This window comes from Crotalus tigris, unplaced genomic scaffold, assembly GCF_016545835.1.
Source record: "Crotalus tigris isolate CLP2741 ecotype Arizona unplaced genomic scaffold, ASM1654583v1 scf7180000017752.986373038:1224578, whole genome shotgun sequence".
Classification (NCBI taxonomy): domain Eukaryota; kingdom Metazoa; phylum Chordata; class Lepidosauria; order Squamata; family Viperidae; genus Crotalus; species Crotalus tigris.
In genome coordinates, this window is record NW_024096614.1 from 162,714 (window position 1) to 177,017 (window position 14,304).

General features: G+C 36.7%; 1 protein-coding gene across 11 annotated transcripts in view; it reads left to right on the forward strand.

Moving 5' to 3' along the window:
- Window positions 1–14,304, forward strand: part of LOC120306744 (cytochrome P450 2J2-like) — a 40,584-nt gene that overhangs the window by 1,965 nt on the left and 24,315 nt on the right. For 2 of the 11 annotated variants that reach the window (XM_039340502.1, XM_039340510.1), the window contains exon 1: window positions 5,881–7,438. The exons of 4 other annotated variants lie outside the window; for them this stretch is intronic. The gene's annotated coding sequence lies outside the window, so the exon portion shown is untranslated. 5 more of the 11 variants (XM_039340505.1, XM_039340504.1, XM_039340506.1 and 2 more) reach the window with 5 other exon arrangements.

Consider the following 14,304-nt stretch of genomic DNA (forward strand, 5'->3'; position numbering starts at 1 on the left):
AACAATCTTTCCAAGAAGGCCAATGGAAAGCCATGACCATAGAGCACTCTATCAATTTCCTAAGGTATCAATTTTTAAATCCAAAGCCAAATTATGTAAAACATTAATTTGCTTTTGAATAACGCCAGATTGATCAGAAACATTGAAATAACACATAAAACTGAAGCTGGGACATACACAGGTATAAGACAGGTAGAGAGTAGATTTTCCATGTCATATGATTCAGAAATACAAAAGTCTGTCACTTGTGTTACATTTAGCTAATTGCACCCAGATATTATATTTCATACGTGATTCTAAAGGATGAGGTGGAAGAGCTTGAGCCCTCACACAGCAATTAAGAGGGAAAGAGAGGCAAAGAACGACTAAGGAATTTGCAGTCAAAACCACAAATATGGCAGCGCATAAATTCTCTGGTGTAGGTTTCCTGTTGCCTCAGAACCTCCTGCGCTTTGGATGTTAGGTTCTTCACATCGTCCCAGGTTGTTGGTCAACTGCGATGGCAAGAGCGAAAGGGATGTTGTGCTGTCTGAAGAGTCACCTGCTTCATTTTCAGTATTGGGTTCTGGACTTGATGCCGTGACATCTTTGGCTGGTTGCACATACTGGGCTGGAATCCAGAGAGGGCCTGTAGGAGCAAGCACAGAGCATAGCCTCGCCCCCAAGTTAGTACTGGAATTGGATCTAACCAGGTTTTATCAGGCAATTGCTGATAATATACCAGTGGATTAGGAAGCACAGCTTTCTGCTGAAAGTGACGCTGGTAGGCAGTAGTGTTTTGAAAAGAAATATTTAGCTGGTTTAAAGTTATTAAGACTTTATTGACTTGATGCAAATTAGGTACCCTGGATCCCTCCTTTTTTAATTGTTTATGAAGGTAGTCCTTAAAGGACCGATACATATGTGAGAAACAAAGGATAGCTGCTGTAAAGTTAAAAACAAAGCCATAAGATTGGAGTTGATCCTGGGCATGATGTAAGCATCTGTAAGATTAAAAATAAGTTGGCACACATAATGAGAATCAGAGATTAAGTTAAAAGTCTGTTGAGAAAAGGTGTGGAAAGCTAAAATAGCAGCAGATAATTCTGAGCGTTGTGATGGGGATTGCACTGCAGTGTAGACAGATGATATGAAATACAGCCTATATATTCAGCATTGAAGAGATAAGTTATTCTGAAAATAAAATTGAAAATCAAATTTTGGGATAAGAAGAACAATATTAATTAAATCAGTCCCATTTCAAGGACAAGCTTGATTGTGTCCTGAGGTTATTTCAGCCACAGTCTGGATAAAAGATAAAACATTTTGGGATGGGATAAGTAAAGCCATTCAATACAATATACTTTTTTGCGCTTCTGACACAGTAAATACTCCTGTAAGTATTTTACTAGTAAGAAATATCAAAAGTGTTAAGTGACAATTCCTATGTTGTTTTCCTTTGGTCAATAAGTTAAATTCCAAGTTAATCAAAGATGGAAACAAATTTCTATTAAGTAGGTTAAATATTTACAAAACTTAAGTTTTGCTAGCTGAAACTGCAAGAGCAGGGATTAATTTCATCTCCATTCGCAAAATGGAATTCTAAGCAGAGAGGGAAAAAAAAGTTTAAAACGAACAGTCCCCCCCGTTCCTTCTTTCTTTTGGTCTCTCTTGCTCTTAAAGCAACACAGCCAGTTGAAAAACAAAAGAGACAGGAAAAATTTTTGTTACAAACTTCTCACTACTTCTTTGTGATAACAAAAACTGGAGTGTTCCATGGACTAGTGCAGTGGTTCTCAACCTTTTTATACCGTCGACCCCGGTCATAAGGACGTGCCGCGCATGCGCGGTGAGACGCGCATGCACGGCGGCGTCCCCATGCATGACGCACATGTGTGACGCCGTCCCCATGCGTGGCGTGCATGCACGGCAGCATCCCCATGCGCAGCGCGCATGTGCGGCGGCGTCCCCATCCGTAAAATTTGCTGCACATGCAAATTCTTCCACATCTCCCAATCAACAACAAAAACATTTTTATAAGTTGATTCATCAGAAATTAACTTCTTTGGATTATAAGTCAGTTATTATGATGGGAGATTGGAATGATGTTTTAGACTCAAGTACAGGTAAGAAGGGTCCCTTTAAATTTTCTAACCATGCAAGACTTCCTAAAGTTTTTTTTTGACTTAAAGGATGATTTGGAACTTAGAGATATTTGGAGAGAATGGAATACTGAGGAAAAAGACTTTACTTTTTTTTCGGATAGACACCAATCTTATTCTAGAATTGATTTTTTCTTGGTTACTAGTGATTTCCTTTCTAGGGTGAAGAATATCAAGATATTTCCTAGAATAATTTCAGACCACAGTCTGGTATGGTTGGAAATTTCATCAGAAGAAAGAACTAGAAGGTCTTGGAGGTTGAATGAGAATTTATTTAGATATGAAGAGAATATACAGCGATGTAAAGGTTATTTAAAGGAATTTTTTGCTTGGAATATGAATAAGGGTACTTCGATGCCAATGGTATGGGATTCTTGTAAAGCATATATGAGAGGGGTTTTGATTTCTATGAACAATGCTCACAGATGTAAACAGACCCAGAAACATAAAGATCTTGAAGGTGAGATTAAATGTAAGGAAAAGATTTTAATATCAAATCCAATGGACAATAAGTTAAAACTTTCTATTACTTTGCTGAAGGAGCAATTTAATATGTTATTAGCAGATCAAATGGCAACTAATTTGAGGTATGTGAGACATAATACATTTTGTAATGCAAATAAACCTGGTAGATGGTTGGCTTATCAATTACGTAAGAAACAGAAATCGAGGATTATAGATAAAATAATTTATAAAGGTAAAGAAGTCTACCAACAAAATTTGATTAAAAAGTCTTTTTTAGATTTTTATTCTAAATTATATGCTAGTGAAAGTATACAAATTTCAGATATAGAAAAATATTTACAGGGAGCACATTTTCCTAGATTTACGAGTGATCAATGTGATGGGATTAATGGTTTAATTACTTCTGAAGAGATTATTTTTGCAATTAAACAATTGAAGGTTGGTAAGACTCCAGGTACTGATGGGTTAACAGCGATTTATTACAAGATATTATCTGAAGAAATGATAGAACCATTAAAGGTACTTTTTAATGATATTTTATCTGGAGCAGAATTACCTCCATCTTGGAGAACGGCCTTCATATCATTAATTCCAAAGGATGACTAGGATCTGTCCCAACCTAGAAATTATAGGCCTATATCTCTTTTAAATACAGATTATAAGATTTTTGCAAAGATACTGGCAAATAGATTAATGCAGGTTTTGAAACAATTGATTCATACTGACCAATCTGGATTTATAATGGGGAGATATATGAAAAACACTGTAAGACAAATTGTTAATTTAATAGAGTATTTGGATAAGAACAACCAAATCCCTGCTGCTTTAATATTTATAGACGCTGAGAAAGCTTTTGATCAATTAGATTGGAATTTTTTATTGAAAGTTGTAGAGGAAATGAATTTTGGAGATAAATTCTTGTCTGCTCTCAAGGCCATTTATCAACAACAATCGGCACAAATTATAGTTAATGGGGGATTAACAGACGTATTTAAAATAGGAAAAGGTACAAGACAGGGTTGTCCTTTATCCCCCTTGCTATTTGTATTAACAATGGAGATTTTACTTATTAAAATTCGAGACTCATCTAGATTAAAAGGAATAAAAATAAGTAAGATTGATTATAGGCTGAGAGCTTTTGCTGATGATTTGGTTGTGACATTATCCCATCCAACAGATTCGGTCAAAGATCTGGTTGAAATTTTAGCACAGTATGGACAGGTCTCTGGTTTTAAGGTAAATAAGAATAAAACTAAAATATTATTGAAAAATATGTCTAGGAAGGGAAAAGATTTTATAGCTGAAACAACCGGTTATGAAATAGTTAATAAGGTTAAGTATTTAGGAGTTTATATTAGAACATCTAATGGAAAATTGTATAAGAATAATTATGAACGTTCAAAAAGATTTAAATGATTGGCAAAAGCTACAACTATCGTTATTGGGGAGAATTTCAGTAGTGAAGATGAATGTTCTACCAAAGTTTCTTTTTTTGTTTCAGATGATACCCATTTTAAAGAAGGATGCTAATTTGGATGTGTGGCAGAAGGGTATTAATAAATTTATTTGGGGCGGAAGAAATCAAGGGTAAAGTTTAAGATTTTACAAGATGCTCGAGAAAGAGGTGGACTTAAAGCACCAAATTTGAAATTATATTATGATGCAGCCACTTTAACTTTAGTAAGTGACTGGCTTAATTTAACAAATAGAGATATTCTTGAAGGGTGGGATTTATTATATGTTTGGCATGCATATTTAATTTTTGATAAGAAAGTAGATTCGGTCTTTAAGTCACATATTTTAAGATATGCTTTACTTTGAGTTTGAAAAAAATATTTTTATAAGTTAAATTATAAAAAAACCTATTTGGGGGATCCCTGGACAAGCAATCCAGGGGGTTTCCAAGGGGGTGAATTTTGACAACATTTCGTATAAAGAGTTACTTATTTGGTCGGGCACTGATTGGCAATTAAAGTCTTCTGATGTGTTAAGGCAAGAAAACATTTTACAATCGTGGTTTCAATATTTGCAAATCGTGCAGAGATGGACTTTGGATAAGAAAATGGGAATTACTTTAGTAGATGAAAATTTGGTAACTCAGATCAAGGATCAGAAATGTGCCCATATTAAAAGAATTTATAATGAGTTAATAAAATTGGATTCAGAAACAGAGTTAGTTAAAGATTGTACGATTAAATGGGCCCAGAATATTCAAGAACCGATCTCGTTGGACCTATGGGAGGTAATTTGGACTAGAAATGTTAAATTTACGCAGGCCCAGAATTCGAGGAAAAATTTTTATAAAATGTTTTATAGATGGCATCTGGATCCTAAAAAGCTGTCCTGTATGTACCCGAACCTGCAACCTAAATGTTGGAGATGTGGTTGCTTAGATGCAACCTATTTTCATGTTTGGTGGACTTGTAAAGTTATTAAAGCCTTCTGGATTATGATTTGGTGGAACATTCAAAAGGTTTTTAAAAGGAAGATTAAGTTTACTCCCCAATTGTTTCTTTTGGGAATTTTTGTGGATTTTAATATTAAAGAAACTATTTTAATGTTGAATTTAATAACAGCAGCAAGATTATTGGTGGGTCAATATTGGAAGAAGGATACTCTGCCTTCTTTAGAAGAATGGGTATTTAAGGTTTCTAATTTAGCAGAAATGGCTAAAATTTCTGCTTATTTAAAGGACCATTCACAAGAGAGATATTTTAACGTATGGAGAAGATGGATAGAATATGTTCAAAAGAAATATGGAACTACAAAGTTTTACTTATTCTATGAGTAATGATTTTGTTTATAAGCTTATGATGTTAAAGTTTGAAGAGAGTTAAGGGTTTTTATGATTTTGTTCATTGTATAATTAGTAAATTTAAATAGATTATGTTTAATATGTTTGCAGAATCCTGTATTTTGCGCTGGGAAGTTGGGGGGTGGGGGTGGATGGGTTGAAGTTTAAGTAGTTCAGATAAAGTAGAAATAGTCTTATTGTATATAATATTAATGTTTTAATTTTGAGAGAGAAACTGCTCGGGCATTTCCCCTGGACCGCATCAAGAGGGAGAAGAAGAAGGGGAGAAGTAAGTAGGAAGGTGGAGGTGAAGGAGGAGAGAGGGTGAGTGAAGAAAAAGAGGGAAAGAAGTAAGTTGGTTTGAGGTGGGATGCGGTTTGGGGGGAAATGGGCGGGCAAGACCGAATGTGGTGTGTATCAATTTGTTTTATTTTTTATCTGAAGTATTTGTAAGATTGTTATGTATTGTAAAATTGAAAATAAAAATTTTTACAAAAAAAAAGAATGCCGTATGTCAGGACACTCTCAATAGTGCTGTGATAGTAGGACAGAAGTAGATGCTGAGATAGATTGATCTTCCTGAGCATTCTCAGGAAGTACAGCCTCTTCTGTGCCTTTTTCACAAGCATGTTAACATTCATAGTCCATGAGAGGTCCTCCGAGATATAAGTGCCCAGAAACTTAAAACTACCCACCCTCTCCACCTCCTCACCATTTAAGTACAATGGTAGATGTTTATCTCTCTTCCTCCTGAAGTCAATTATAAGTTCTTTAGTTTTTGTGGTGTTAAGTGTGAGATTATTTTCATTACACCACAATGTCAGCCCTTGTACCTCCTTCCTGTAAGCAGACTCATTGTTCTTATTAATGAGCCCAACCACTGTTGTGTCATCCGCAAATTTAATAATTGCGTTGGTGTTATATAGTAGGGTGCAGTCATGCGTATACAAGGAATAAAGGAAAGGGCTTAGCACACAACCCTGGGGGGCTCCTGTGCTTAATATCAGAGTAGAGGAATGGTGAGATCCCATCCTTACTGACTGTGGCCTACCTGTCAGAAAGTCCCTTATCCACAAGCAAATCCTCTGATTTATACCCAAATTGGACATTTTAAAAAACAACCTGTTGGGTAAAATGGTGTTAAAGGCAGAGCTATAATCCACAAATAACAGCCTTGCATATGCCCCTGTTGTTCCAAATGATTCAATATAGTATGGACAACAAGAGAATAGCATCATCAGTTGATCTATTACCCCTATATGCAAATTGGTATGGGTCCAAAGTAGATGGAAGACTAGCCTTAATACCAGCCTCTCAAAACATTTCATGACAACAGATGTTAAAGTTACTGGTCTATAATCATTAAGAGATACCACTACTGTCTGCTTAGGAACTGGCACTATAATAGATGTCTTCAGGCAGGTAAGGATACAGCACTGCGACAGAGATAGATTGAAAATATCCGTGAACACTTCAGCTAGCTCTGCAGTGCAGTCCCTGACAACTCGTTCCAGAATTCCATCTGGCCCAGCTGCCTTCCAGATATTAACATTCTGGAAAGTGCATCTCACATCAGAGATCTGCAGTAGAAGTGGTTGTCTATCGATGGTAGATGTTAATGATGCACCATCAGTGGTAAATGCTGAATGATGGTCGTTCTTGTGTCCACCTCAAAACGGCTGAAGAATTGATTTAACTGCTCAGCTAAAGAGTCACTAGTCCCAGGCAGACTATTTTTATTGCTTTGTCCTGTGATTTGTCGCAGACCTTGCCATACACGACCAGAGTCTGAGTTCTCAAAAAGATGTTCAATCCTTCATCTGTATGTAGCCTTAGTGTCCTTGATGCCCCTTTTCAATTTAGCTCTTGCCTCGCTATACTGTAGCGCATCACCAGAATGGAAAGCAGCATTTCTTGCTCTTAATAAAAGACACACTTTTCTATTTATCCAGGGCTTGTTGTTAGAGAACACCCGTACTTGTCTGGTGGTAGTGACAACATCAATGCAGCTTTTAATGTAAAACAGTACTGTTGAAGTGTAAGTGTCAATATTGTTCTCCTCAAACAGTGCCCAATCAGTACTCCCAAAACAATCTTGAAGTCGCTCTGATGCACCCTCTGGCCACACTTGTATTTCTCTAATTGATGGTCTAATTCTGTTGACAAGAGGTCTATATGATGGGATCAAGAACACAGATATATGATCTGACTGTCCCAGGTGGGGTAAAGGCATAGTCCTGTATCCATGCATGATGTTACTATATACCTGATCCAAGGTATTTTTCCCTCTAGGGGGACAGTCTACATACTGATAGAACTTAGGGAGGACAGCCTTTAAGTTGGCTTGATTGAAATCACCTGCAACCACCAGCACTCCATCCGGGTAGGCCTGTTGCTGTTTGCTAATAGCAGTTAACAGGTAACTCATGGCTGTGGTCGTGTTACCATCAGGAGGTATATATACTACAGTTGTTATCACAATGTTAAATTCACGAGGCAGATAAAAGGGCATTTCACTGCCAAGTATTCCAAATCAGAAGGATTTCCACTCAAAGTGTAAGTTCCTGTGTCTGGAGGAATTTTAGGCAGTAAACATTGAACAAACCTTCTCACACATTTGGCAGTGTATTGCTACATTTGTGTTACAGTGTTACATCTGTACTAAAGAGACAGTTTCATATATTGGCATTACATTTCTACAATTATTTTTCTACAATTTTATAAAAGAATAACTTTTATAAAATTGTAGAAAAATAATTGTAGAAATGTAATGCCAATACATGAAACTGTCTCTTTAGTACAGATGTAACACTTGAAATGGTGGCGCATGTATATGCAGCAGCTCGACACTCCAGAGACCGGTATTTTTTAATTAATTTATTGTTTGTGTATTTTTTAGTGAGTGCTCTGCACGTTCAGGCACAAGTAGTTTACAGTTGACAAGAGTTATTAATCATTGTAAAGATGTTACAGTGTTACATCTTTACAATGATTAATAACTCTTGTCAACTGTAAACTACTTGTGCCTGAACGTGCAGAGCACTCACTAAAAAATACACAAACAATAAATTAATTAAAAAATACTGGTCTCTGGAGTGTCGAGCTGCTGCATATACATGCGCCGCCATTTCCAGTGCCAAAATATTCAAGTGAAGACCTGCTCACCACTGTTTCACAGAGGAGGATGTGAAATAAATGGGGTTGAGTTTTTAGGGGGCAGATTCTAGTTCAGTTTTACCAAAAAATGTTTCATAATGGAACCAATTCTTCAGAGAGAAGGGTGACTTCTCCTTCATTCTGCTCAAATGAAGCTAGACATTCTTCTGTTGAAGATGCTTTATTCTATATTCCTGCGGTGGGCAATAGGTGGAACTGGATAGCCCTAATGGCCCCTTCTAATTATGCAATTCTATAATGCTTTCAAAAGCTTTATAGATCTGTGTTCTAACAGATCTATGGATCTATGGATCTCCTCAAGTTGGCTACTCAATGGTAGGAGTTTTTCATCTGCTGATTTTGCTGCCAAAGCTGGTTCTCTGGCAGTGCTGCTCCCTGAATATGAATGAGAACACTTATGAGAGCTTTTGGATAGCCTGAGAAGGGGAGTTGTGAAGATTCCAGGTCCCTGTGGAAGCGGTCAGAATGTCACCAGTCATCCATTTTCCTTTCAGCAATTTGTTTTCTTAAGCATGCCTGGGTTTTAACTTTTTGAATCTTTTGTTTTATTTTGCCTTTTATTTTTAAAAGTATACTGACTGACTGAATGCTGATTTATTTTAACCCCTTGCTGGACTTTAGAAGTTCTTTTGTTTCCTTTTTCCTTTTGATTTATGTGGTTGTTTTGAAAAAGGTTTACTTTTCTGAAAGGAAATATAGTGTGTTCTTGGGTAGTGGAAATACTTTCATTTGATCTATATTGGACTCTCACCACAAGATTATTTCATTTTATTAATTTTGTAAAATATTTGAAGTTTATTTTTTTTATTTTTATTTTAACTTTGGATCAAAATATCCAGAAAATATTTTCCCTGCTTCATTATCTAGTTCTTCACTTTGCTTCAGGATTTTGTCTTTCCTGTTTTTTTCATGTATCATTGCTAAATTACACAAAGCAACAATGTATCAGATTGTTGTTGTTTTTAATTGCGAAGTCGTGTCCGACCCATCGTGACCCCATGGACAACGTTCCTCCAGGTCTTCCTGTCCTCTACCATCTTCTGGAGTCCATTTAAGTTCACACCTACTGCTTCAGTGACTCCATCCAGCAATCTCATTCTCTGTCGTCCCCTTCTTCTATTGCCCTCAATCTTTCCCAGCATTAGGCCCTTCTCCAGTGAGTCCTTCCTTCTCATTAGGTGGCCAAAGTATTTGAGTTTCAACTTCAGGATCTGGCCTTCTAAAGAGCAGTCGGGGTTGATCTCTTCTAGGACTGACCGGTTTGAACGCCTTGCAGTCCAAGGGACCCGCAGGAGTCTTCTCCAGCACCATAGTTCAAAGGCCTCAATTCTTTGGCACTCAGCCTTTCTTATGGTCCAGCTTTCACAGCCATACATTGCAACTGGGAAAACCATGGCCTGGACTATACGCACTTTGTTGGCAGGGTGATGTCTCTGCTTTTTAGTATGCTGTCTAGATTTGCCATAGCTTTCCTCCCCAGGAGCAAGCGTCTTTTAATTTCTTGGCTGCAGTCCCCATCTGAGGTGATCTTTGAGCCCAGAAAAATAAAATCTGTCACTACCTCCATTTCTTCCCCATCTATTTGCAGGAATTGAGAGGGCCGGATGCCATGATTTTGGTTTTCTTAATGTTGAGTTTCAAGCCAACTTTTGCACTCTCCTTCTTCACCCGCATCAAGAGGCTCTTTAGTTCCTCTTCACTTTCTGCCATTAGAGTGGTATCATCTGCATATATTAGGTTGTTGATATTTCTCCCGGCAATCTTAATTCCAACTTTTGTTTCATCATTTTGTTTCATTTCTCATGATGTGCTCTGCATATAGGTTAAATAGGCAGGGCGACAGTATACAGCCTTGCCAGACTCCTTTTCCAATTTTGAACCAATCAGTGGTTCCGTGTCCAGTTCTCACTGTTGCTTCTTGACCAGCATATAGGTTTCTCAAGAGACAAATAAGATGGTCTGGTATTCCCATCTCTTTAAGAACTTGCCACAATTTGTTGTGATCCACACAATCAAAGGCTTTAGCATAGTCAATGAAGCAGAAGTAGATGTTTTTCCGGAACTCCCTAGCTTTCTCCATGATCCAGCGTATGTTGGCAATTTGATCTCTAGTTCCTCTGCCTCTTCAAAATCCTGCCTGTACTTCTGGTAGTTCTCGATCCACATACTGCTGGAGTCTAGCTTGTAGGATTTTAAGCATAACTTTACTAGCATGTGACATGAGTGCAATGGTGCGATAGTTTGAACATTCTTTGGCATTGCCTTTCTTTGGAATTGGAATGTAAACTGACCTTTTCCAATCCTGTGGCCACTGTTGAGTTTTCCAAATTTGCTGGCCAATTGAGTGTAGCACTTTTACTGCATCGTCTTTTAAGATTTTGAATAGCTCAGCTGGAATACTGTCACCTCCACTAGCTTTGTTGTTGCTGAGATTTTCTAAGGCCCATTTCACTTCACATTCTAGGATGTCTGGTTCGAGGTCAATGACCATCTCATTGTGGTTATCTGGGATGTTAAGCTCATTCTTGTATAGTTCTTCTGTGTAGTTTTGCCATCTCTTCTTAATCTCTTCAGCCTCTGTTAGGTCTCTGCCATTTTGGTCCTTTATCATGCCCATCTTTGCATGAAATGTTCCCTTCATATCTCCAATTTTCTTGAAGAGATCTCTGGTCCTCCCTATTTTGTTGTTTTCTTCTATTTCTTTGCACTGTTCATTTAAGAAGGCATTCTGATCTCTTCTAGCTATTCTCTGGAATTCTGCATTCAATTGGGTGTATCTTTCTCTTTCTCCTTTGCCTTTCGCTTCCCTTCTTTCCTCAGCTATTTGCAAAGCTTCCTCAGACAGCCATTTTGCTTTCTTGCATTTCTTTTTCTTTGGGATGGTTTTAGTTGATACCTCTTGTACAATGTTGCGAACTTCCATCCATAGTTATTCAGGCACTCTGTCTATCAGATCTAATTCCTTAAATCTATTTGTCACCTCTACTGTATATTCATTAGGAATATGATTTAGTTCATACCTGAGTGGCCTAGTGCTTTTCCCTACTTTTTTAAATTTAAGCCTAAATTTTGCAATGAGAAGCTCATGATCTGAGCCACAGTCAGCTCATGGTCTTGTTTTTACTGACTGTATAGAGCTTCTCCATCTTTGGCTGCAGAGCACATAGTCAATCTGATTTCTGTGTTGACCGTCTGGTGATGTCCATGTGTAGAGCCGTCTCTTGGGTTGTTGGAAAAGAGTGTTTGTTATGACCATAGTATTCTCTTGACAAAATTCTATCAGCCTGTGCCCTGCTTCATTTTGTACTCCAAGGCCAAACTTGCCTGTTATTCCGGTTATCTTTTGGCTTCCTACCTTAGCATTCCAATCCCCCATGATGATAAGGAAATCATTTTTTGGTGTTAATTCTATAAGGTGCTGTAGGGCTTCATAGAACCACTCAATTTCATCCTCTTCAGCACCAGTGGTTGGGGCATAGATTTGGATTATTGTAATATTGAATGGTTTGCCTTGGATTCGAATTGAGATCATTCTATCATTTTGGGGATTGTATCCCAGTATTGCTTTTCCTATTCTTTTATTGACTATGAAGGCTACTCCATTTCTTCTGAGGGATTCTTGCCCACAGTAGTATACCTGATGGTCATCTGAGTTAAATTCACCCATTCCTATCCATTTTAGTTCGCTGATTCCTAAGATGTCGATGTTCAGTCTTGTCATCTCTTTTTGACTACGTCTAGCTTGCCTTGATTCATGGATCTTACATTCCAGGTTCCTATGGAGAAAAAATCTTTACAGCATCGGACTTTCCTTTCACCACCAGATATATCCACAGCTGAGCGTCCTTTCGGCTTTGGCCCAGTCGCTTCATTCTTTCTGGCGATACTAGTACTAGCCCTCTGCTCTTCCCCAGTAGCATACTGGACACCTTCCAACCTGAGGGGCTCACCTTCCAGCGTCATATCTTTTTTCCTTTTAGTACTGTCCATGGGGTTTTCATGGCAAAGATACTGGAGTGGTTTGCCATTTCCTTCTCCAGTGGATCACATTTTGTCAGAACTCTCTGCTATGACCTGTCCGTCTTGGGTGGCCCTGCATGGCATAGCTTATAGCTTCATTGAGTTACACAAGCCCCTTCGCCACGACAAGGCAGTAATGCATAAAGGGGTTGTATCAGATTACAGACCAGCAAATTTGTCTGATATCTGATAAAAAAAATTGATAACTTACAATCCTTAGTTGAAATCCTTTTTAAAAAGTCTGATGAAACGATAACGGCTGTGGAAAATATTCAGATGCATGTAGTTGTGGATAAATTAGATTCAGAAAAGGAATGTGATTTGAAAGCAACAGATTCACTGGAAAGAAATATGGACTGTACAGACTGAGCAGTAACTTGAGTTGATTGCACACAACTCCATGAAGTTCAAGTCTGAATTCTTTTACAATGGCAGAAACCTAACTGAGTGGAGAAGTGATAAATTGATTTTCCCTAGGCAGATTGAAAACAATTTGGGGAATGAATTTATCACACTTAACCGGAAATCAATTTCATCTGGACTTTTTTAGTTAGATAACAAACTTTGGAATTTGAATTTATTATATTTAACCAGACAAATATCGAAAAGATGTATTAAGAAACAAATGTGGATATTTAATCTAGGATGAATTACTGTTAACTCGTGGAATGATTTGGGATATTTAAGAGCATGGTAGATTTTCTACGAGTTGATTAAAATAACAGTTTCTTAACAGAGGGTTTTGAAACTTTAATCTTGCCATTGTTATTATTATTAACTACTTTTTCATTAATATAATATATAGATGACACATTAATAATTTGCAAATAGATTTAGTAGTTTAAAAATTTGGGAGCCAGTTTCTCTCTCTCTCTTTTTTTTTTAAATAGATATTTTATTGGTTTTTAACTATAACAATCTCCAGTGCCTGGTGCACAGCGTGTTGTCTTGGTATTATATTTTAACAAGAAAAAAAGTACAGTAATAATTAATTCACAATCAATAATGATTAAATTTGATAATTCCATAATTAATATATTAATAATACATTTCTTTGATCTTCCCTTCTCCCATTTGTATTTTCCTTCTTCAACCTTAGCCAAAAAATAATTCTTAATATTTTCAATATATAAATGATTAGGCACAGGCATTTTTTATATTTATACAAATAATAATAATCTCTCTATATAACATTTTTTTCAGCTTACATTATTCTCATAACCATCATCTCATTAGTTCAGCATACATCCTATTTTTATAATTTTTGTTCGCTTAGATTCCCTTATATTCAATCCAATTCTTAGCAGTCATAATTTCTTCATATTAGTCATCTCACTGTCTAAATTTTCCCATTTAGGTACATCATCCCAATACTTTATGTCATGCATTATAAAAATACTATACTTTTTATCTGTCTTATAGTACCTAGATATAACATCCTTTTTAATCAAGTTTATATTTTACTTATATATTAATAAAAGTTACATCAATCTATTATTTCAACATTTAATATATTATAAAACAAACTATATTACTTAAATCTCATTATCCTTCTTGTTATATGGCCCCTTTATGTTCGAAATTCTCTGTTCTTTTAGCCATATTCAAACAAATATTTATTCACGTAATAGTCCATCTGGTAGGTGAGTCAAACCTCTTGTATCTGTCTCTGATCTTCTTTTGCCAAGTAATTTTCCAAGTTGATGT